This window comes from Anolis carolinensis, chromosome 5 (assembly GCF_035594765.1).
Source record: "Anolis carolinensis isolate JA03-04 chromosome 5, rAnoCar3.1.pri, whole genome shotgun sequence".
Lineage (NCBI taxonomy): Eukaryota > Metazoa > Chordata > Lepidosauria > Squamata > Dactyloidae > Anolis > Anolis carolinensis.
The window spans coordinates 11,305,331-11,330,907 of NC_085845.1; the positions used below are offsets into that span (position 1 = coordinate 11,305,331).

The 25,577-nt window shown below is 40.4% G+C and overlaps 1 long non-coding RNA gene across 1 annotated transcript; it reads right to left on the reverse strand.

Moving 5' to 3' along the window:
- Positions 1–1,278: 1,278 nt before the first annotated feature.
- Positions 1,279–18,955, reverse strand: LOC134299734 (uncharacterized). The gene is made up of 4 exons (XR_010006978.1): positions 18,484–18,955; positions 15,378–15,456; positions 11,233–11,294; positions 1,279–2,844 (listed from the first exon to the last, which is right to left on the reverse strand). It is a non-coding gene; the product is annotated as an uncharacterized LOC134299734 (long non-coding RNA).
- Positions 18,956–25,577: the final 6,622 nt, after the last annotated feature.

Below are 25,577 nucleotides of genomic sequence, written 5' to 3' on the forward strand. Positions count from 1 at the left end.
TGTAGATCAAAACTAGAACACCTCTGACAGGTATCCATCTTACTTCTAATTAAAAGCCCCCATTGAAAGAGAGTCCACCATCATTTGAGGTAATCTATTTCATTTTTAAGGACCTTTACTACTGTGAGTTGTTTTGTCAGGATTTCAATTTTTGTACACTGAATCTGATGGTTTTGGCCCTTTCTTTCATTTGGAGCAGCATAAAATAAGTTTGCTCCATCTTCTACATATCTGTTCAGATAGATCTTTGAAGGTGGCAGTCATTATCCGTCAGGGCTATCCAATCCAGCCCAACCCCTTGGGGCTTCATTTCTAATGCTTTTGTTATCTTGGTTGTCCTTCTCTGGAAACATTTCAAATGTGTTTTGAGCCATCTTCCCAGTTCATGTGGGACAACTATTTTGAAACTCGTTTGAAGCAGATGGTTTATATTCAATTTCTTCAGCATTTTATGTAAGTCACAAAGAGTTTTTAGTAGGCAAATCAAAATAGAAAGATTGCAACATTACAAAATGCCATTCAAATATATAACTTAATGAGACTAGCAGGGTTAATTTACTGCCGGCTGTACATTGGCTCAGCTAAGGTCATTATGAAGCTGTGGGCAACAGATCCAATATCTCCCTGTTACCTTATCTGATATCCTCAGCTTTGTGTATCTCTGACCTTTGACTTGAATCTGGACTAACCTCTATAGTAAGTTCCTTCTCAAATTCAGATTTGGTTTCAGTTACTTTGTTTGACTTCAGATTGTTGGGATTGTGTTTCTGTTTCTGTTGACACTGGTATCATATTTGAGTTCTTCTCTGGCCTCTTCACACTGCAGCTTTATGCTCCTGAGAGTCTTCCTTCTTTAAAACAGGACAAAATGATACTAACTTACAAATAGCCAGATTTCTGTTTGAATTTTACATATAAAGTACCCCTATGGAGGTCTGTCCAAAATGTGGAGTGTCTATATCCAATTCAAAATTGTGGTGGTGGAGTTACCTTCACAAAGCCATTCTCCATGGATCTACTGCTGTGGGACTTGAAGTCATTTCCAACTTATGGTGAACCTATCGTGGGATTTTCTGAGGCCAACCGTGTGGGACTTGCTCAAGGTCTGCATCCAATTCAAAGTTGCGGGAATAGTGTTGCACGTGCCACGCCATTGGACATAGACACATTTCCACTTTTGGTTTTGCCTTCAGTTGTGCATTTACTGACAGATCCAAGCATTGTACAATACTGTCATCTAATACAAGAGTTGGGTAGCAGAATGAATGCATAATTTCACAGGCAGAGATCTACAGCGCACAATGCTGATTTAGGACTCCGATTTGTGCTGATGTCCCCCATATGTATATTTATACACAGACACTCTGGCTGCACCTTCACCATATTATTTAGTGTAGTTTGACAGTCTTTTAACTGCCATGGTTCAATGTTATGGAATCATGGGTGTATTCGTTTTACAAGGTCTCAACCTTCTCTGCTAAAGAGTGCCTTACCAAGCTATAACTCTCAAACCCATAGCATTGTGCCACAGCCATTAAAGTGGTGCAAAACTGCATTCATTCTACAGTGGAGATGCACCCAGAGACAATTCCCAGATCTGAAAGTATTCCCCACCATTCTGGATAACCTCACATACTTCTAGACAACTTGAGAAAGTTACTTTTTTGGAGGAGAAATATCTCTACATACACCAACTAAAGTGTGGCGTGAAACAGCATTCATTCTACCATGTAGATGCACCTTCTGTCTCTCAAAAGCATTAGTTTCATACTGCAGAATAACTTTGGATGCAGCCTAGATCTCCTGCGCTAGACAGTAGTTTCAAGAAAGGCAAAGCTAAATATTCCATCAACCCAACACTTCTTTGTAGAAGTCTAGATCATTGAAATACATCCATGCATTCAGCTGTGAAAATTTCCCCCCCTTATTTTTATTATTATTATTTTGGAGGACTGGTGAGGCACAAAGAAACAGTCTCATTTAATTTTATGTGGAAACGCAGCTGCTGGACGAATTAGCAGCAGCCAAAGCTGGAAAATATGATTTTGTGATATTTTTGTAACAAGGTTAACCCAGAGCCAACACAGGTGGCCCCACAATTAGTGCATCTAGTGCCGAAATTGACAGAGAGGGTGCATGCACACCGATGCATTGATTTCTGTTGTATGTTTTAAACTTAATTAAAAAATGACTACATTGGAGTTTGGGAAATTGCTTTTTGACTTGTAACTCCCAGAATCCCCAGCCAACAAGACCTCTTGAGGATATGGTAACTGTTGTACAATAAGTACCTTTTCCAAGCTCTTGCTATTGTTAATCTATAAGGTGTTACTGATTATATCACTGCAAAGTTTCCGGTTTCATTCTTGTGTTCACATAAATTTGTTTTAAAGTGATTTTGATATGAGTTTCTACTGAATTGTTAGCTGAAGTTGAATTTGAAATTATTTTGAGGGATTATTTTTCCTGCCTGAAGTTCATTTTGACTCATTTAAACATCTGCCTGCAGTTTAAAACATTCTGCACAAAAAATATGTATAGTTTCAAACCATTTACGTTTTAATTTCCATCAGCCACTTGGATTCTATATTGAGAGGGAAGTGGAATATAAAGAAATGTAACTAAAGAAATGCAATTCTTTAATGGAGATATCTCCCAATATTCATATCTCCCTAGCAGGCAAGATGAATACACTGAGGCTGTCATATTTTGGCCATATCATGAGATGATGTGACACACTGGAAAAGTTGATACTGCTTTGTAAAGTGGAAGGCAGAAGGAAAAGGGGGAAATTCTAGATGAATTGATCCAGCCAATGAAGCCATAAACCCGAGTTTTCAATACCTGAGAAAGCAATTAGAGGTATTTTATTCATAAGATCCCCATAAATTGAAGCTGGCATAGTAGCAACTAAGAACAACATTGTTTATCTAATAATGAGTATACATCCTTAAAAATAGTATTTATATAATTATTATTATTATTATTATTATTATTATTTATTTATTTATAACCCGCCCTATCTCCCCGAGGGGACTCAGGGCAGTTTCCAACAAAATAGACACAATGGCAAACATTCAATGCCAAACAACAAATGACAGATCAAACCAATAGGTAAAAACACTCAATAAAAGTTATAAAATAACAATGCAAATAAACAGACATTATAAATTACAAACATTTACAACTTGACAAGCTTTTAAAACTTTCATAGCCATTCTAATGCTGCCTACTCATATCCACAGATTCTGCACCCACAGATTCAACCATCCATGTCTTGAAAATATTTTTTTTAATCCAAAAAGTGAAAAATGATTTTTCTATTTTATCAAAAGGACACCATTTTATGACACCATTGTATATAATGAAATTTGAGCATCCACAGCTTTTGGTATCCATGGAGGTTCATAGACCCAACACTCAACAGACACCAAAGACCTGCTGTGTTATTTTCTTCTAAAATCAGTTCATCTGGGAGATTATAATGGAACTTGATGTAATTTTTGAAAATGTAAAATATCTAAATGCTTTGAATTACTGTTTCATATACACTATACATCACAACAATCCTGTAAAATAAATTGGCCCTCTTCTTCTTATCAGTCAGCCCTCTTTCTTTCTGCTCAAACACAAACTTTGCACAACTTTGACCCAGATGCCATTAATCTTTCCCAGACAGCCCGGGACTCTTTGAGAGCTTCACAGTAATAATTTCTTCCTGTTGTGCTTTCTGGAATCTATCCATAAACTGTGGAGGCCGATACAATGGGATACCCTAACATAGTTAAAACCAGCTATGTAAATGGATTAGAGAAATCTGACCCTAAAGACTGCAACACTGAGCAAAGTTTGTGCTGATAGTCAAGACTGCTGGCAGACTTGAGCTGGTAGGCAAGACAAGTCTGTCTGAAGCCCTGAGCTTATTATCCTCCATCCCTACCACCCTTTATTTCTTTGTTGCCATTCTAGACTGCTGCCATCAATTAATAGTTGCACTATTGAGTTGCATCTTTAATTTTTTTTTAAAAAAAGACAGTGGGGAAAACAATAAGATGATATTCAAAATATATTGTAGGAAAATTGGACAAGAACTTACTTGCTGAAAAGTATAAAATGACAAAAATTTCTTATTGAATTCATACTTTGTTATGCTTCCATCTAGGGATAGTTAGTAGAACCATAAATCCTGTGGCATGGTCAATTTGGAAGGTTATCAATTTAATTATAATCACAGCCCATATGAAACGTATAACTAGCAATACGCATCTAGGTGTAAAGAGGAAAAGAAATAAAAAGTGGAAGGGAAGCTGTGAATATCAAGATCAGAGGAGATCATGGTGTTCCCTTTTATGGAGCTGTTCATATTGTGTTTCATGCAAAGATTGGGACCAATGCATAGATATTATTAAGTTGATGCCTGTGGTTTTTGGAAAAAAATTAAGTTTGAATGTAAGTCCCATTTTCTTTTCAATGAAATGTCATGTAAGGGAAAGGCATTTTAATGGAATGATGTGCAGGGTTAATACTCCCCTTTGCTGTCTCCTCTGCTGGACCTAACTGAAGTACTGCTACTTCATATAGCAAACGTTGAGGTGGCAACAAACATGAATAAGGAAGAAAACAAGGGAGGAAATGCAGGAAGAGGAAGCCTGCAGCACATACTCATGAATATGTGCTGCATATATTCATGAGTAAGTATAGAAATCATAGTTAAAAATCATAAACTCATGAATAAGTATAGAAATCATAGTTAAACAGTTAGCCCAAAATCCTGGACTGACTTGTCAATAATAGTATTATACCTTCTCTCTTATAAAAAATGGAACCATCTCCTTCTCTGAGTAGTGTAGCAAAGGGCTAGAGATTGGTCCATCCCAGGAAAACCTAAAAGAAGCACGAGTCCCATCTACTCTCCTGGCTGCAGTGCCACTTCTGGCCTTTTTTGAATGCCTGAGTAAGAACATGGTGGCAATGGTCTGATCTTTCACCATTGTTTTCATTTCCTTTGTCCTTTACAACCTGTGTTACATATCCCTATGTTTTATCCTCAAGTTGTAGAATAATAATGGGATGTTTTAAACCTACACCTGTTGATAGACCCTATAAGCTAGCTAGTATTCCCCCCCCCCCCCAGATGTGTGACGGGAAGTTGCTGCCAATTGCAAGAGAAATATGATGGAACACCGTGAAAGCCATCCACTGTATCAGCCTCTATCAACCTCCTCCCAGTAGACTTAAATCATGGAAAAGTTTCATCGGAAACACCACTTCTCTAAATGTTCCTCAAGTAACAGCAATAATAACCCTCTAGGCAGCAAAATCAGGCAATTCCAACTGGATGCCCCCCCCCCCCCATGCGGGTCTCCCTTCAGGGACAAACCAAGAATGGACAAATTGGAAGTCCCTGAACAGACCCAGAAGTGGAGTTGACAGATTGAAAGACAACCTGGCAAAATAGCACAACCTGGAAGAATCCTCCACCTTTTGAGACTGTGAAGCAGAACAAACAACTCAACATCTGTATGCTTGCTCACAATGCACAGAGGAATAACTGCTTAAAGCTACAGATAATGCAGTTGCTGTTGCCCGTTTTTTGGTCTAAAACTATTTAGCTGCTTGTGATCCCTTTATTTTATCAGTTTTAAACCCAGTGGCGAAGTACGTTAAAGCACTGAGCTGGAGACCGAAAGGTCCCAGGTTCAAACCCCAGGAGTGACGTGAGCGGCGGCTTTTAGCTCCAGCTCCTGCCAACCTAGCAGTTCAAAAACATGCCAATGTGAGTAGATCAATAGGTACCGCTCCGGCGGGAAGGTAACGGTGCTCCATGCAGTCATGCCGGCCACATGACCTTGGAGGTGTCTATGGACAACGCTGGCTCTTCGGCTTAGAAATGGAGATGAGCACCAACCCCCAGAGTCAGACATGACTGGACTTAATGTCAGGGGAAACCTTTACCTTTACCTTATTTATTTATGCAATGCTTTTGACACAAATAAATAATCCTCAATTTATCCATGGATCATATCAAAATACGTAATTTTTGCCCCTAAACCTGCCTGCAATTCATGCATGAGATTGACTTATACACATACACTTATATGCACCATCCAAGAATGAACAACTTCATATGCACAAGTTGCACTTGTGGACTGAATATGGATGTTCCACTATGGAAAGTAAATATGGATGTTCCACCATGCCCAAACAATAGAGCCACATACATAAAGAAACTTATATGTGCATAACACACTAGAAGGATGCTAAAGGCTGCTTGCTATGGAGCAGGTACCTACAAAGGAGAACAAAAGAAATTCTCAGTTCTGCATTCCTGTTCAAGGTGTAAAAGCCCTCTTTCAGCTCCATCCACTCAGTGTTCGCAGGCCACAGTTCCTGTGGCTTGCAAAGGTAATGCCTTTTGTTCTCAACCTGAACTTATGCCTTCAATGGTAGGATGTCTCAGGGTGCATCTACACTGTAGAATTAAAGCAGCTTGGCACAACTTTAACTGCCTTGGCTCAAAACTGAGGAATTCTGGTTTTTGTAATTTGGTGTGGCACCAGCAATCTTTGGCAGAGAAGGCTAATACCTTGTAAACCTATAGCACCCATGATTCTATAGCATTGAGCCATAGAAATTAAAGTGGTGCCACACTGCATTGAGTCTACAATGTAGATACACCCACAGAAGAGGAACAGGTGCATCTTCCCTGCTAGGGTATGAATACTTAGAAATATTTACCTTGTTAAAATTCTAGATATCATTCAAAGGCAGGAAAGGTATGTGGAGAAAGTTGTCAATGCCATTAAAATGGAGCCTTGGCACGTCATTGAATGGCATTTGGAGTTGCTTATGGAAATATTGTCCCGGATTGGGGCCCTGATTCCAAAAGCGTTTTCCAATGCACTGAAGCAGCTGTTCTTGGGATGGTTTGGAAGGAAGAATGAGAGGTGAAAACACTCCCAGAATCTTGTAAAAATGAAAGTCAGGTCCATTGACGGAATCCAACTTTATTTTATTTAAGAAGGAAAAAATGTAAAGTATTTCTTTTGCTCAGATTCAAGAGGGCTTTTTAATGGGTAAGGTTGTGGTTATAAGCTAAGTGTTTGGGAGCATTTTAAGTGAGAGAATGGAGCTCTCGATTCAACACTTTATTATAGGGCATGAAACACATCTGGCTGCAATCAGACAGGACTGAACTACATGAAAAAAAATTAGTAACAAAGATGATTTTCCCAGTTGAGTTGCAGACAACGGGACGTGAGAATTTGGGCTATTTTCTCTGATTATGCATGCATAAGGATAGACGTGATCGCAAGAATAATGCATCTGCCTATCCACTCACATTATAGCAGATATGTGTTTATATGTCAATATACCTCCGTAGAATTACTAATTGCAACTAGATTCATTGGATCAGCTACTGAATGGTAAGTAGCTGCCAGACTGCTTCAGAACAATTTGGCAACATTGACCCAAATGGTGTGATGGGAAACATCCTTCACTCTACTACCTTTATCTGGCTGGCCACCTTTATCCTTCTGAAATTCCATGTGTCTTCCACTTAAGTGTGTTGCAGCATAGGTAGACTTCATATGGGATCTTAGAATCATAGAGTTGGAAGAGACCACAAGGGCCATCCATTCAGTCCTATTTTGAAATGCAGGAATATGTGATCAGAGCACTTTCAACAGATGGTCAAAACCTCCAGAGAAGGAGACTCCACCATCCAGCATATTTCACTGTTGAACAACTGTTATGATGAAGATGTTCTTCCTAATGTTTAGGTGGAATCTCTTTTCCTGTAATTTAAATCCATAGCCCCATGTCCTAGTTTTGGAGCAAAAGGTTCCATCTTCAAACTGACATTGTATCAAGTACTTATACATAACTGCCAATGCCATGTCTTCTCCAAGCTAAACATGCCCAGCTCTTTAATCCACTCCTCATAGGGTTTGGCTTCCAGACTTTTGATCATGTTGTTCACCTTTCTCTGGACATATTGCAGCTTGGCAATGTCCCTCTTGAATTGTGGTGCCCAGAACTGGCCAAAACAGAATAGAGCATGACAAGACATCTAAAAAGCCAATGTGATTCTAGGGCTGCATCAATGAGAGTACAGTATCTTGCAAAGGGAAGTAATAATGCCACTCTGTTATTACTGCACTTCTATAGATGCAGCCAAGACTTGCATTGGCTTGTTTACCTGTTGACTCATGTTCAGCATGTGGTCTATTAAGACTCCCAGATCTTATCATGACTTAAATGTCCAGAGTCACTACCAGGGATGCAGTGGTGGAATCTGTAGTTGAGCTTTTCACTTGAGATATATATATATATAGGGAGTTAAACTAGATGGCATTTTTGGTCTCCTCCATGTATAGGACTCTGTGATTTTCAGACAGCTATCTATAGCAACTCAATACAAAACCCCCACTCAGAATCCAAATATGTGAGTAGGTCTGTTGATCTAAAACAATATCCAGCCAATTTATTTGCCAACAGGAAAAGGGTTTTTTTTATATATAAATCCACCCCAAATGATTGCAATGGTGGGGTTTAACAGGACTGGTCTACAACCTGCACGTCTCAGTGTGTCCCAAAATATGCCCCTGGCACATGGTGCAAAATGATTCCTCAGCACACACACTGATGTGGACCAGGTTCCTTCGATAAAGGCAGAATGTTTCAGGACAAAGTAGTCTAGACTAAACAGATACGTGCAGAAATGTATATATCTCTCCCCTCACTCCCCATGCTAACTGGAGCCAGTCTTCCACCCTGAAGACGTTTTGGAGGGTTTGACCAAAATTCCATATGGTTCCATGTGGTTTATTTTTTACTTTCTATTTTATTGGGTTTGGCAATGGTACACTCTTGGCCCGTGAGCTACAAATGCTTGTAGATGTGTGTGTATGTGTGTATTTCTGTGTGGTTTAATACTCTCCAGATCTCAAAGTTTTACTTTTCTCTTTCTTTCTTTTATAATATTCAGGTGTATGTGTATGTGTGTCAGCACCTTGGTAGAAGCCTGAAGACAAGTATTTCAGGAAGCAAAAGAGGGAAATGCAAGCTGTTGAGAGCCAACATGGTGGAGTGACTAAAACTGCCATAACAGGATGGCTACAAGATGCCTTGAGTTATAATTCTGACAGGCTCATACTGACGATGGACAATGGGAACAGCTGTCCATCTGGAAGCGTACCTACCCAAGTTACGCATGTTGGATAGGCCCATAGTCACATCTCCATTCAGCCACAAAGCTCACTGGATGGAGATCTGAACTTGTGGTCTTGGGTCATTTTGGATTTCTCATCCTACCTCACAGAGTTGTGAGGAGAAATCAGGATAGGAAGGCAGCCAACCATGCATCTGAGTTTATGGATAGCAATGCAGCCAAACAATCAAATGAGCTGGGTATGTTTAGCTTGCAGAAGAAAAGGCTGGAACATTGGGGAAATGAAGATTGAGAGGTGGACATGATAGCCATCTTTAAATATTTAGAGGTCTCTCATGCAGATGGGTTGGATGGGCCAACCCAGACACTAGGACAGGAGAAGTACAAGAAAATATATGACAATATAGTGCAGAATTCACTGAGATGAATACAAATGCATAACCATGAGTTATGTATTCATTCCTTTTTTGTGTTCATGCCCCCAACTCATGTGTATTTCTGTGCAGAATAGTTCCCTGAAATACATTGGATTAATGAAATACATTTCATTAATTTTCTTGCAAAAAACCCCTACAAAGAAATACTTACTTTCTTCCACAATGAAGAGAAAACTCCGCAAAGTATTTGTCCTTACTCCCTGCATACCTCTAGGAGGGGCAACTACCATCTAGGAGCCTGCCATCAGCGAGAAATTCCCTGGATTTGTCAAGACTGAAAATATTCCACAATTACTAATGAATACCAGTTCTGCAGCTTCACATCCAAGTCTCCTTTTTGAACATGTCTGCTGGCATACGGTGACTTTTCAACATCTGCTACAGAATATGCTGGAAGACTGCTCTGCTATTCCATTTGGGTTTTTGAATGACAACTTTTCCTGTATTTGATTTCTGCCAGCATGCCCCTTTTGCTTGTGTTCAGCCTCTTTGTGGTCTGAGAAAATGCTGGAAGGCTTCTGAGCAGATGAAGGCATGCATTTTTAGGCATAACCACTTAGATAAGGAAGTTATAGGTCAGTCTTCTTTCTCCAGCCTAGTTGACGTCCAGTTTATGTTGACTGTGAGATTTTAGGAGATCTAAGTACCAGCTTCCAACCAGCTGAGTGAGGCAAATGCCTCAGGTAGCAGGTTCTGAGGGAACTCAGTTGCAGCCTCATTGCCATTACAGTAGAGTCTCACTTATCCAATGTTCTGGATTATCCAACACATTTTTGTAGTCAATGTTTTCAATACATCGTGATATTTTGGTGCTAAATTCATAAATACAGTAATTACTACATAGCATTACTGCATATTGAACTACTTTTTCTGTCAAATTTGTTGCGTAACATGATGTTTTGGTGCTTAATTTGTAAAATCATAACCTAATTTGACGTTTAATAAGCTTTTCCTTAATCCCTCCTTATTATCCAACATATTCACTTATCCAACGTTCTGCTGGTCTGTTTTTGTTGGATAAGTGAGACTCTACTGTATTTTGAACATGACTGTCCCACTTTGACACAACCCTGCTGTTTTGCATCCCATCCACACTGCAGAGTTATAGCAGTTCGACACCACTTTAACTGCCATTACTGCACCCTAGGCTATCCTGGGATTCATAGTTTGTGGTGGAGCATAAGACTCTGACAGAGAAGCGTAAATAGATCGCAAAACTATATATCCCAGAATTCCATAGCATTGGGCCATAGCAGTTATTGAGTCCTTGGTATCTGCTGTCGTTTTGTTACAGAACCTCCCGTGGATGCTTAAGTCCTATTATATACAATAGTAACCTAAAATAATATCCTAATCATTATACAAAATGGTAACATCAAAAACTTCCTTTTTTGATTTTAAAAAATGTATTTCCAAGCCTTGGATAGTTGAATCCATAGAAGCAGAATCCGTGGATATAGAGGATCTACTGTGTTTATGAATAAGGGGCAGTTAAGGATAAGTAACTCTGGGTTGTAATTTGCAATAGTACTATGGCATGGCAGCCTGAATTCACATTAATATTCCAACACAAAACATATTTACTCAGACATTGGAACATGCAAGTATGGTCTGTCTCACCAATCTGTTCATTTCACACAGGGAGGGTATATCTGAAGAGAATTTTTTGTTGGAGGCTTCATCTGAAATTAAAATTCTAGATTAAAATTGTTGTGGGTTTAGAAGAAGTCCTGTAAACAAAGTTTGACGAATTCATCCAGCTGTTGTAAGACTGCAATACCCATCATCCCTCACTGTTGGTGAAGATTGATTGGAGCTGCAGTCCAACAGCATCTAGAGGGCTGTGCTTTGACCATGTCTTCTCTGAACCTACAGAGAAGGCTTTCTGAGCCTCAGGGGAGTTAGAGTGGGACAGAAGTTCTGCTGCAAAACCATTGATGGTTGATGTCTCTGCTATTCAGGTTTCAGTTTAAACTTTTAAGGAGGTATCTAAGCTGCTGAACCACTTAAGTAAAATACCTATGAAGATAAAACTAAAACTCAGAATGAATTCACTCCCTCAGCATGAAACCTACCAATTGCCACTTTGAGATGACCCTGCTATAGCTCCATGGGTGCAAAGAGAGTTCGACCAGAGGCATTTCAAAGTTGACATCAGATTGACTAGATCCAAAAGAATCTAAGCTGTATTCAAAAAAGTTTCAAAACATTAGGAAGAACTTCTTGGCATTAAGAGCTGTTCAACAGTGGAATATACCTCCAACTTGGTGTGTGGTGGCATCTCTTTATCTGGAGGAGTTGTACTGGATGGCCCTTGTGCTTCCTTCCAGCTCTGTGATTCAGATCTCCCTTCCCTATTCCAACATGGGATCATTGACAATCCCAGCTTTAAAATGGAGGAGAGGGATGTTCTTATTAAAAAAAATCTTATGTCCCTTCCCAACTTTTTGTAAGCCGCCCTGAGTCCCCTCGGGTGAGAAGGGCGGGGTATAAATATTGTAAATCAATTAAATAAATAAATAAATCCACCAGGTCTAGTTACAATGAAGAGTTGGAAAGCAGTTATTTCCCTCCGTGACACATGCACACTTCAGATTGCTCTGAGTCTTGTGTTTTGTTATGATGTATGACTTCTAACAACCCAACGACAAATGTAGGTCAGGGATTTCTCAGGAAGATTTGTTCGGAGGGTTTCTCATTACCTTCCTCTAAGTCAGTTAGAAGGTACCTTACCCAGCAGATAGCTATGGACAAGCAGGGATTTGAACCCTGGTCTCCAATTCAACATGCTCTGTGTGAGTGTGTGTGTGTGTGTCTCGTTGTCGTTAGGTGCTGCTAAAAATTAAGCCATCCCCTTTGCACATGTAGCTATAAAGAATCGTGTATTGGCTTCATCTTGTGGAGTTTGCAATTTTTAGAAGAGCCAGCTCTCAACCATGTTGAGAAAGATGAGATAGAAACAGGGAAACCTTGATAGTAATTTTTAAAAAGTGCACTTGTTACAAACTGATAATGTGCACCTAGAAAATGGGAAGTGTTTATACAGTGTGTGTAGCAGTTTGAGATTGGACTATGGCTCTGTATGTGAATGTCCAAATCCCCACTTGACCATACAAATCTTCTGGGTGACCTGGGCAAGTCACACTGTCTCATCCCCGAAAACCCCTTTTGAGGTTCACCTTATGGTTGCCATAAATCAGAAATGACTTGAAAGCACACACTAACAGCACATGTATTAGGCAATCTTGATGAAAATGGGGAAAGCCCGGTTTTGGAAAGGTACCCATTTTGAAAGTACAAATGTGATGAGATAGCAGAGGTGGCTATTCCACTTGAGAAATTGTCACTAAGTCAGGATTTACACTGTTGCATGAGACATTGCATAGCTTTGTAAATGAATCGTGCCAGTTCAGAAATATGAAGTAAAAGTGACTGATTCCTATGGAGAAGCTGGCACTGGTATGGAGTGTAAATGAGAAACAAAGCAGAATTCATGTTCATTTGTCTTTTTTAAAAAAAAGTGTGGGACAAATCTGTGCAGTTAATATATCTGCTTAAAATACAACAACAACTGATCTGGCAGATGACTCCATGATGATCATTTTGTTCCACAAAGTATCAAATGGGGGCAAATTAGCATACATATACAGTTTGTGGAGACGTGCAAATGTCTGCACAAAGAAGTTGGGAGAACAAGCTGTTGTTCTTTTGCAAAATTTAAAAACTGAAATATTCTTCTTCCTAGAAACTATATTCTTATTTTCTGAATGATGTCCAAGATCAAGGAGACAGTGGGTAACTTTATACTTGCAGAGTTGTCCAATGATATGCACTAGTGAACTGCAACACTGTACAACTCTGCAGGGTTCTGTCCTGAGCCCAGGGCAGTTTAACATCTTTATCAATGACTTGGACATCAGAATAGAAGGCACGCTGATCAAATTTGCAGATGACACCAAGTTGGAATTGACAGCTATACCCTAGAGAACAGGATCAGAATCCAAAGTGAGTTGTCGAAGGCTTTCATGGCCAGGTTGTATGTTTTCCGGGCTTTATGGCCATGTTCCAGAAGTATTCTCTCCTGACGTTTCGCCCACATCTATGGCAGGCATCCTCAGAGGGTGTGAGGTATGGAGAAACTCAGCAAGGAAGGTTTAGATATATCTGTGGGAGGATGAATATAGACCCTCAACATTTCACTGGGATACATGTGTAGCTGAGCAATAACGAGTGTGGTCAAGATGGCACAAGCACACAAACTAGGAGTCTGCTTTTGCTTGAGCCTACTGGAAAGAGCAAGATCATGCCTTCTCCTCTCCAATCTCTCCTGATGATGTATTTGAGTGCAAACAATTATTGCCCTTTGGACTCAATTTGCAGCAAGGGAGACAAAGGGCCAGGCTGTGGCGTAGCTGGCTAGTAGCCAGCTGCAATAAATCACTACTGGCTGAGAAGTCATGAGTTCGAAGCCCAGGTCAGGTTAAGCCCCTGACCATTAAATAACCCAGCTTGCTGTTTACCTAAGCAGCCCGAAAGACAGTTGCATCTGTCAACTAGGAAATTTAGGTATGCTTTATGCGGGAGGCTAATTTACATAAAACTGCCAGCAGCACGTGGAAAGGAATGAGGAAGTACAGCACTCGGTGTCACTCGTGGATGATGAAGCAACATCTCCCCCTGTGGCCGGAATCGAGTATACCCTCATGAAGCTGGAAATGTTAAAATTGCCTCTCTGTGTGTCTATACTGGATGTTGTTTGTCTGATGGCATTGAATGTTTACCATATATATGTTCACTGTAATCCGCCCTGAGTCCCCTTCGGGGTGAGAAGGGTGGAATATAAATACTGTAAATGAGGAGGAGAGAGAAACTGGAATATTTTAAAAGCCATTGAAAAGTAGAGTATTAAAGGAATAGTTGGCACTATGTTTGCCAAATTGGGACAATGGCAGGGGTGTATGTAAGTAGTTACATACCATCCAAGAATGTTCAAATGCATATGAAATAGAGACACTGACAAAACTTCTCATCCACAATTGTTCAGACATTATATTGTGCTTAAAAAATATAGCCACATGTGAAAGGCAACTTATGTGGGTGTAAAATACCACCAGGATACTAAGCTTCTTTGCACTGAAAGGTTGGAAATGAAGAGGAGACAGGATTTTGCAGACTAATGATTTGCATTAACTAGTTAAATTTTGGCTACTGGATTTTAAAGAGGTTCTCCCCTTCCCCTATTCTTAATACCATTTATATAGTGACAGACAGTCTACTCTTCAAATTACAAATTCGGCAAACAGCAATAAGAGAGGTCTTGACATTGGCAAAGAAGCCACCAACTACATTCAACTAGCATTGTGTTTCATTCCACCCGCTCATAACCCTTTTGCCAGTTTTTCTAATTCAAGCAACTTGGAAAAACAGCCAAAGATTCTTCTGTTGCCTTGTATAAAATACTGGAGATAATGCTTCAGGAAAAACAAACCCGTTCATAAACACAATTGGTAGGTAAATAAATACAATGCTTTGCCTCCAATTCCAGATAGCACTGGGGCCGGTTTGCTGGTCACCACCTGCCAAAGAGGGCTTTTGTGGTGAGCCTTATTAAACATTAGTGTTGGAGGCCCACAACTAATTTTAATGAAAACCACACGACTTAATGTTTTTGTTGGAGAAGATTAGCCACTGGCCACAATGGATGAAAATAGATTCCCCCCAAACAAACATCCAATTTGGCATCGTTTTGTCCTCTTTCTTCTTACTTTATAATGAGCAGGCAGTTTCTTAAAGCTGTTAGAGGTTGTTTTATTCACGTTGTTCTTGCTCAGAGGAGAGAATAATCTGCAAGAGGAAATGGAGGTCAAACGACAGTTGTTACTGTGAATTAAATACATATGTATTTGGGAAATCCACACAACAGTGGTCAGGATGGAAGGGCTGCATTTGCCAACTTTTAAATTGGTCACAACTCCATTGTTGAAAGAACTCCAATGGCTGCCAATATTTTTCTGGACACAGTTAAAAGTGCTGGTATGACCTATACAGTCCTATAAAGCTCAGGTCTAAGTCCCTGAAGGACCCTATGGCCCTTAGGTTTGCTTTGACCTGGAATATATCTTTCTGGCCCTCATTCCTTCTAAGCAATTGATCAGGAGGTGCGGAGAAGAGCAAGGGGAAACAACTTCCCCACATCTTGCAGTCTCTTGTGTACACTGAGAGCAAAAGGAGGCATCTGAAGAGTATTACAGTGTTCCCTCCCTACTTTGCAGTTCGCTTTTCACTCCCTCACTGCTTTGCAGTTTTTTTCTGAGAAGTGCGCATGCACAATAGGTGCCAGTTTCCCTTTTGCGAATGCGCCCTCCCTCTCTGGCTGCCGACAAGAGGGAGGCGAATGCACAAAAGGGAAACTGGCACAAAAGGGAAACTTTGCAGGAAGAAGGTTTGCAAAGGGGAGAAAGGCCACATAACTACTAATAATATTGAAATGAATATAGTGCCCCTACTTCGCAGAATTTCACTTATTGCGGGTGGTCCTGGAACATAACCCCCGCGATAAGTGAGGGATCACTGTATTATTAAGGAATACATGCCAGGAATACAGCTTAATGGTGTCACATTAGAAAATGTTGACCATTTCCGCTACCTTAGCAGCCACCTCTCCACAAAAGTCAACATCGACACTGAAATACAACACTGCCTGAGCTCTGCGAGTGCAGCACTTTTCCGTATGAAGCAGAGAGTGTTTAATGATCGGGACATCCGTAGAGATACCAAGGTGCTTGTTTATAAAGCCATTGTCCTCCCAACCCTGCTCTACGCCTGTGAAACGTGGATGGTCTAAAGACGTCACACTCAACTCCTGAAGCATTTCCATCAGCGTTGCATCAGGAAAATCCTGCAAATCTCTTGGGAAGACAGGCGGACAAATGTCAGCGTGCTGGAAGAAGCAAAGACCACCAGCATCAAAGCGATGCTCCTACGCCATCAACTCCGCTGGACTGGCCACGTTGTCCAAATGCCCGATCACCGTCTCCCAAAGCAGTTACTCTACTCTGAACTCAAGAATGGGAAATGTAATGTTGGTGGGCAGGAAAAGAAATTTAAAGATGGGCTTAAAGCCAACCTTAAAAACTGTGGCATAGACACTGAGAACTGGGAAGCCCTGGCCCTTGAGCGCTCGAATTGGAGATCAGCTGTGACCAGCAGTGCTGCGGAATTCGAAGAGGCACGAATGGAGGGCTTAAGGGAGAAACGTGCCAAGAGGAAGGAGCATCAAGCCAACCCTGACCGGGACTGCCTTCCACCTGGAAACCGATGTCCTCACTGCAGGAGAACATGCGGATGAAGAATAGGTCTCTTCAGCCATCTATGAACCCACCCCCAAGACACCAGAAATGGAGGACCATCATCCTTGGCCTACGAGGGATCGCCTAAGTTAGTAAGAAAGAAGGGGGAGAAAGAGGACAAGGAGGACCTATTTAGTATCTTTCCAAAGTAAAACTTGGAAAGGTTACATTGGAAAGGGTAAATGTTCCATGTTCTGTGCAAGGGTCTGGAAAAATCTGGAATCCTGTAACATTTAAGGACCAATCTGCAACTATATGGTGAGCCCAACTATGTGAATGATCAGCATGAAATTTCCAGTCTTTCAATTGGTATATGCTGCCATCATGGCAATAGAAGAACGGCCTAGACGTTCCCTTACCCAAACCACCTTACTTTGAGCAAAGACCCCAGAGCAAGACATAGGTCCTTAGCAAATGCAGCAAAGCTAGCCGTGGGGTAGCTAATAGGCATTTGGGGGAGACAATTAAATTAAGAAAATGTTGGAAAAGTTAGCTTTTTTCATTACATCTCTCATAATCTCTGATCCTGAAGAATTTCAGGAGTTTGCAATCCAAAATGATGAATTTTGTAAGCTCTGCAGTCTGCCACATCTCTTGATGTGTTACTTGGCCACAAACTTCTTGTGGCTTGCCATTGCTCCAGCTCTAAGAATTGATTCAAACTGAACATGAGCATCAGCCTGGTGAAGGGAAGACTGAGCAGAGACATGAGTGGAAACAGTAGAATCCTCCTCATATCTATTGACGTAAGGACAGCTTCCCTCAGGAAAACATTAGTATGAAGACCAAAACTTATGAGGAAAGGTTGAAGGAGTTGGGCTGGTTCAGCTTGATCAAGAGGAGGCTGAGAGGTGACATGATTATATTCAGAAATTATTGCAAAGGCTGTCACGAAGAGGAGGGAACAGGTTTGCTTCTCTGCTGCCTCAAAGGGTAGGACCAGGTCTAAACATTTTAAATTACAGGAAGGCAGATTTGAACTGAACAATAGAAGGAACATTTTAAGCACAAGATTAATTTGGTAGTGGAAATAACTACAGTATTAGAGAGGAAATTATCTAGAGAGGTGGCAGGGTCTCATTCTCTGGAGGTCATCAAAAAAGAAGATGGACAGCTACCTTCTAGGAATGTTCTAGCTGGATTCCATGTATTGAGGAGAGTTGGATTCAATGACATATGGAGCCTCTTCCATCTCTATTATTGTAGCCAGAGTATTCAATACTTAACTAAATAGACATTGTAAGACGGTTTCGTATGAATCTGGAAGAATCCAGGCTCAGGAGAGTATCTGATGGAAAAAGATCTGATATTAAATTGGGAAGAATCACTTGGTTTTCAGAGCAAGAATTCATTTTGCTAGCAGATGAACTCTGAAGCAAATAATAAAACATTGGACAACGTTGGAAGAAAGCTAGAGGTGCTACATTCCTCTGCGCATGTTAGGCTCTGAGCAGAATGCCATTGTAATAAGTGCAATAATAGCAGCCATTTGTGTATTAATAGAGTAATAATATTTTCCTACCTCCTCTTCCAAATTGGCTTCCCCAGTGTTGGTCTGGAACTTGGACCACCCAGGCGGACCAGTAAAGGGAATGTTACAGGCAAAGGTTAACTCCAGCTAAATAAAGAAGCCAAAAATTAAAAGAAGAAAAGAAGTGAGCGAGTTAGAAAGACTTGTAAAAATGCAAAAAAAGTGTCTCTTCCAAAACAAAGCTATATTGTTTTAATATTTTAATATTGTTCTAATCTGCATTGATAAAAGTAGCCACTAAGACAAGACTGGAAAATGTAAAGGATCTGATTCTTTAAAAAAAAGAATACAGTGCTTTACTTTTGGAAAAGAAGGAAGTAAGAGGCATGCAGCCTCACTGGGGATGAAAAAGGATGTCAGTGTTTGTGTGTGTCCATTTGTCCATTTTGCTGAGATTCACTGCAAGAAAAAAATGCACCCATTTGCAGGGAACAGAAAAACACCACAAATTATACATACACTAGAACAGTGTTTCTCAACCTGGGGGTTGGGACCCTTGGGGGGGGGGTTGTAAGGGGGTGTCAGAGTGGTCACCAAAGATGGCCAATTCCTCCCACATTTTTTGTTAGTCGGGAGTTCTGTATGGCAAGATTGGTTCAATTCCATCATTGGTGGAGTTCAGTATGCTCTTTGATTGTAGGTGAATTATAAATCCCAGAAACTACAGGGTGTTTGAAAAAGAACTCCCTAGTTTTAATGTGTTTATACTTAAAACTAGGGAGTTCTTTTTCAAACACCCTGACAGGGCCGGCCCTAGGTAATTTTCAAGTGTAAGCAAGCAGTATTTTTGGTGCCCCCTCCCCAAAGGGATGGAGAGGGACGGCTCGCTCGCCAAGCCCCTGGCCTCCTCCTTCACTCCGAAATTCTCTGTGCCAAGTTTGGTTCAATTCCATCATTGGTGGAATTCAAAATGCTCTTTGATTGTAGGTTAACTATAAATCGCAGCAACTACAACTCCCAAATGACAAAATCAATCCTTTCCCCAACCCTACCAGTATTCAAATTTGGGTGAATTGGGTATTTGTGCCAAATTTGGTCTAGTGAATGAAAATACATCCTGCATATCAGATATTTGCATAACAGTTCATAATAATAGCAAAATTACCGTTATGAAGTAGCAACAAAAATAATTTTATGGTTGGGGGTCACCACAACATGAGGAACTGTATTAAGGGGTCGTGGCATGAAGAAAGATGAAAACCACTGCACTAGAAAATGCAGATACAAAATTGCACACAATTTAGGAAAAAACATGCAATAAATATGTACTCTTGACAGCAAATGCCCAAGTCAACCTGATTGCAGGCCTTCCAAAGAACCTGAAGGACTTGTTCCTCATAGCTTTCTCCTAAAAGGGTTTTATGACTTGCTGGATATAGAAGATGTTCCTAGCAGGAATCCAGTGTTCGTATTTTTACTGGGCTAATGTTTGTTCGTTTTTTTAAATCTTTGTGATATTCTCTATTATAGCTTTTGACTTCTATGGTTGCACATTGGATCTTTACAGGTTAGAAGCTTAAAACACTAGTTTTAAAGGAACTGGTTGCCTGTATGTTTCCAATCTGAGTTCAAGGTACTTGTCATGGCATTTAAAGTTCTAAATTGCTTAGGGCACTGATATATGAAGAACTCTTTCTCTTTCTGTATGCTGCCCAGAGGTTTGGGATCTGCTGGAGAGTAGGTTTGTCCGATCGATGGAAAAAATGTTTCAATTCTAGTTTCTAAAGTAGGGGGTGCCGGCTCTTCGATGTAGAAATTATTTCTTAATGTTTCACCCAAAATTTTTGGATATTTCCAAAAATTCGTAATGTTTCTAAAATGTTTCTAAAATGGCGGACGCGCATGCGCAATCGCCAAAAAACAGGAAACCGGGGGGGGACTTTTCCGGGGGTCTCCCGCCCTCATTTCTTGAGCTATTCTCATCAAATTTGGTACAGTGGGAGAACACATTCCACACTCTTTGCTCAACAAATTGCAGAATGTTTCCTGTCTCCTATGATTTTTGGCGAATTTTCATAACTTTTTATAATACACTATTTTTCAATATTTGAAGAAACCTGTTCCTGGTTTGAAAGTCTTATTTCCTGTTCAATTGGGTTCTTATCACTGTAAAAGTCCCTCTTCTACTTGTGTAGACTTTGGATTAGAAATGCAGCACACGCCAAGCAATGCCTTGACAGGATTGGCAACGTCCTTTGGAAACTATAAATTGCTGTGGACCCTCTATTGAATCAAATCAATGTCTGACTTTGTGATTGCAAAAATGAAACTCTGGCTGAGGACTTTGGATTAGAAATGCAGCACACGCCAAGCAATGCCTTGACAGGATTGGCAACGTCCTTTGGAAACTATAAATTGCTGTGGACCCTCTATTGAATCAAATCAATGTCTGACTTTGTGATTGCAGAAATAAAACTCAGCCCAAGGCTTGGGATTACAAACAGAGCGTGAGGGAAGCAATGCACTTGCAGGAACGCAGACATCCTTTGGGAAAAAAAAGTTCCCTAAAGCCAGCCACAGCAAGGACTCTGCCCCAAGCCCCCAGCCAATTTCCCCCCAAAAAACACAATATCGAACCAGCAACAACAGAAACACTCTACCCCCAGTTAGCCCTCTCTCCCCCAAACAAGCAAGCAGCAGCTTCCCAGCGCGCGCCAAACACCTTCTCTCCTCGGTATCCCAACCCAGAATGGCTTGGGTCGACTGCGGTTGGGGATTTTCATAGAGATCCTCCATGTAGACACGGAGGACGCTAGCCCCCACCTTTGGCAGCCATCATGGAAGACTCTGATTGGCCAGGGAGCAGCCATGTTAGGCTGCGCTAGGCTCCCATTCATGTTAGGTTGCAGAAACAAAACAAAACAAAAATAATTTTTTAAAAATATTTAAAAAAAAATTTGGAAGGAAAAAAATTAACGAAAATTTTAAGAAACAATTAGAGAATGGGCCAATGATGGTTCGAATTACATTGCCAGTTGCACCCAGGGAAAACGTTTCAATACTCGTTTCAAAAAACGAGAACAATCCGAAATAATTACGAAACGAGAAACATAACGAATATTTGGACAACCCTACTGGAGAGGCTGTCTTGGATGCCCCATAGTTATATGGTTTTAGATTGGTTTTGCATTAACATTATTCAGTTGTTTAATATCCTTTTAGAATGCTTACATTCTTGTCTTTATTTCAGGTTGTTGAAACTGACTTTATTGTAAACCGTCCAGAGGTCTTATGATATAAAATGAGATATAAATATTTTAATGTAAAGGTAAAGGTTTCCCCTTGACATTAATTCTAGTTGTGTCCAGCTCTGGGGGTTGGTGCTCATCTCCATTTCTAAGCTGAATAGCCAGCGTTGTCCGTTGACACCTTCAAAGTCATGTGGCCGGCATGACTGCATGAAGTACCGTTATCTTCCCGCCAGAGCAGTACCTATTGATCTACTCACATTTGCATGTTTTCGAACTGCTAGGTTGGCAGAAGCAGGGGCTAACAGTGGGAGCTCACCTCACTCCCCAGATTCAAACCACCGACCTTTCTGTCAGCAAGTTCAGCAGCTCAGCAGTTACAAATATTTTAGAAAAAAAATAAATCCCAGAAGGGTTAGGGGTTTTCTGTATTTGTTTTAAATCTCAAAAAGCACCCAATGACTATTTTAAGTAAAGAAATAAAATGCATTTTGCACATATTTGGTATATAAGAGAAAGATATTTGCATAGATTTTACTTTCTTGAGGACAAAAATGTTTTAAAATGTGTTATTAAAGAAACAAGAAAGTAAAACAGGGTTGTTGTATGTTTTTCGGGCTCTATGGCCATGTTCCAGAAGTATTCTCTCCTGACGTTTGCCCACATCTATGGCAGGCATCCTCAGAGGTTGTGGATACCTCACAACCTCTGAGGATGCCTGCCATAGATGTGGGTGAAACGTCAGGAGAGAATACTTCTGGAACATGGCCATACAGCCTGGAAAACATACAACAACCCTGTGATCCTGGCCATGAAAGCCTTCGACAACACAAAAAAGTAAAACCTTACCAGGAGTTTCACATCAGAGCATGAGGCTAGTATAATTAGAAGTCCTATGCTGCGTAAATATTACCATTAGCAACATTGCATATTGCTTGTAAGGACTGAAGGGTGAATCAGAATCTATAGAAAGACCAGACTTCCAAAATGTGTGCTGGGGGAGTGTACTGAGATAACCTAGTGCGGATAGAGGAATGAATTCCTTTCAAGTGCAACCTCTCCTTGATGGCTGGAGATGCCCCAAGGGAAGTCTATGGAGATGACAGCACTGTCTGGCATAGACAACCTCCCTGGGGCAGACACATTGGGTAGGCATTACTGCCCAAGGGGAGTGGGGGGAGGGGAGAAAAAATTATTTTTAAACAATAAAATCTGTTGTCGTGAAGGGCATCGAGTGGGGGGATTAGGCTTTACAAGTTCTGAGAAGGCTTCCCCAGGCGCAAATGCAAATTGATAGACAAAAATGGTTGTGTATCGGGAGCCGCCGGGTACTCCTGTTTCTCATACTGATCGAAGAATGGATGAGGTCATGGCACACAGCCTCGCTTTCACCGAGGATGGTATTCACACATGCCATTGGAATGAGTGACATGATTTCTGTCCAGGCATTCCTTGGTTTATTACCTTGTTAAGGGTCAGGAAGAGGCCAAACATGCTCGGGATGCCGTGAAACCGAACATGGCCCTTTATGGTAGAGATGAAATAAACTTGGTGGAAATCAATACATAGAAAATGATATGATGGGTGGCTTTGTCGCAAACCTTGACACCAATGTTCAAGCACACTGAGACATAGCAGGATGAGTGAGGAACTTCTGGTTCCTCTCCAGAACTTCAGGGAAACTGCCACAATTTCTTACCATGCTGGTTGGGGCTTTTCGAAATTCAGATCTCACCACATCTGTAGTGTTAAATATTGGCCACACTCTGAGCAACAAGATGCATTCTGCTTCTACTGCTGGAGCTTGATGTCTAATGACTTGAAAAGGAATGCCATAGCTTTAAATACTATGAAGGTCCTGGACATTAAATTATGGTGCATCAGAAAATGTGGCCGCTTAATATGAAACCTATGCCATGTCTGGCAATGTGCTTCCTTAGAAACATAGAGTTTGAAGAGACCACAAAAGCCATCCAGTTCAACTCCCTGCCTTGCAGGAATTTACAGACAAAACTATCCCAACAGATGGCCATCCAGTCTCCTTCAGAGAAGGAAACTGCACCAAACTTTTACTGTCAGGATGATCTTCCTAATGTTTAGGTGAAATCTTTTTTCCCTGTAGTTGGGATCTATTGGTCCATGTTCTGATTTCTGGAGCAGGAGAAAACAAGTTTACACCCTCTGCAATATGGCATACTTTTAAATATATCAATATGGCCGTCATATCATCTCCTTGAGATATACAGCGGCAATTTCGCAATCCCTGTGAATCAAATGGTGCATCTAAGGCACTGGCAAAGAGTTCTGCACCATTCATTCTGGAATTTGAACTCCAGATCAGCCTCAGGGCCCTTCCACACAGCCATATAACGAAGAATATCAAGGCTGAAAATCCCACAATATCTGCAATATCTGCTATAACTGCGTTATCTGAGTCCATACAGCCATATATTCCAGTTCAAAGCAGAAAATGTGGGAGTTTATTCAGCTGTGTGGATGGGGCCTCAGAATAAAGTGTCAATGTAAAACCACCCCTGGACTGCCAAAAAAGACTAAACAATGGTTCAAATCAATGGAAGAAATCAAACCATGGAAGCCAAGTAAGGCTATTGTACTTCAGGTGTATCATAATACAACTCATTAAAGAAAACAATAATTCTCAGCAAAATGGAAGATCTCTAGGATATGCACCCATAATTGTGATGTTTATTTTGAATACAATTCAGTGTTTTGCCTGAATTGAACTTTTTCTTTCTATTGGTATTTTACTGGATTACTACTGGATTGCAGCTGAAGGGCACAAGCTTCTGAAGATCTCCATGGCTTTCAGATTTCAACACTGGCTGAGAAAAGCACACTCAGCACAAACACACACACAAACACACATACAGGCTGTTAAATATCTTGTAAGTGTTCCCAGACTCAGAAAATGCACAGTCTGTGGTGGGAGAAAGAGACATGGTTGGTTTCAGTTTAAACTGCACCAGAGCAAGGGAAAGTGCTAAAGTATCATTTCCCCTTCACTTTTACTGTGATTTAAGCTGTATTATTCAAACGCCCACCTTCAAGAGCTGTAGAGTCAGCAGCACTCTATATTTGCAGGTTTTGCTTCTGCACATTTAACATGTTGTCTCTAGGAATCTCTAGGATCTCTAGATCCTCTAGTGTGAGGATATAGAAATTCCTAAAGAGGTATTCTCTCAAGTAAGAAAAATAACCTTTTTGTTTGTGATTTTCCTACTTTTGCAGGGGTCCTGTTCCCCCAACCCCAATGCATACGGAAGATAATTAGTATACTTTGAAAAGGAACAAATTTAAAATCTTTGTGTTTATTAAGCCATTTCTATATCACTCTTCCTTCCAAAAATCCCAAAGAAGTTTAAACTATTTCAGTACTAAAACCTACAGTGTACAGTAAAATCAAGTTATGAAATGAAAGAAGAACATCAGAACAATAAAACTATTAAATGGTAAATAAAGTGCATACACAAAATCACCCTGACAGATATGGAGAATATGTAAGTGTTGCACTAGAGCCCTGAAACACCTTTTCACCACAATGTATTTATTTACTACATTTATATCCTGCCCTTCTCACCCCGAAGGGGACTTAGAACGGCTTACAAATTATATGCACAATATTATTAGCATAGCACAATATTACTATTAAATTACTATATTGTATTATATCACTACACAGTAATATTATAAACACTCTGTCCAGGTAATACACTAAGTGAAAGTTTATTAAAAGAAGAATATATAAAAAGAAGCAAATCCACAAAGGAGAATCAAAATTCAAACAGTTATTTCCAAGATAGGCAATATTCCAAAATCCATAAACATGATAACATGAATCCAAGGCAGGAAGCCAATGCCACATGTGAAACTGGAACT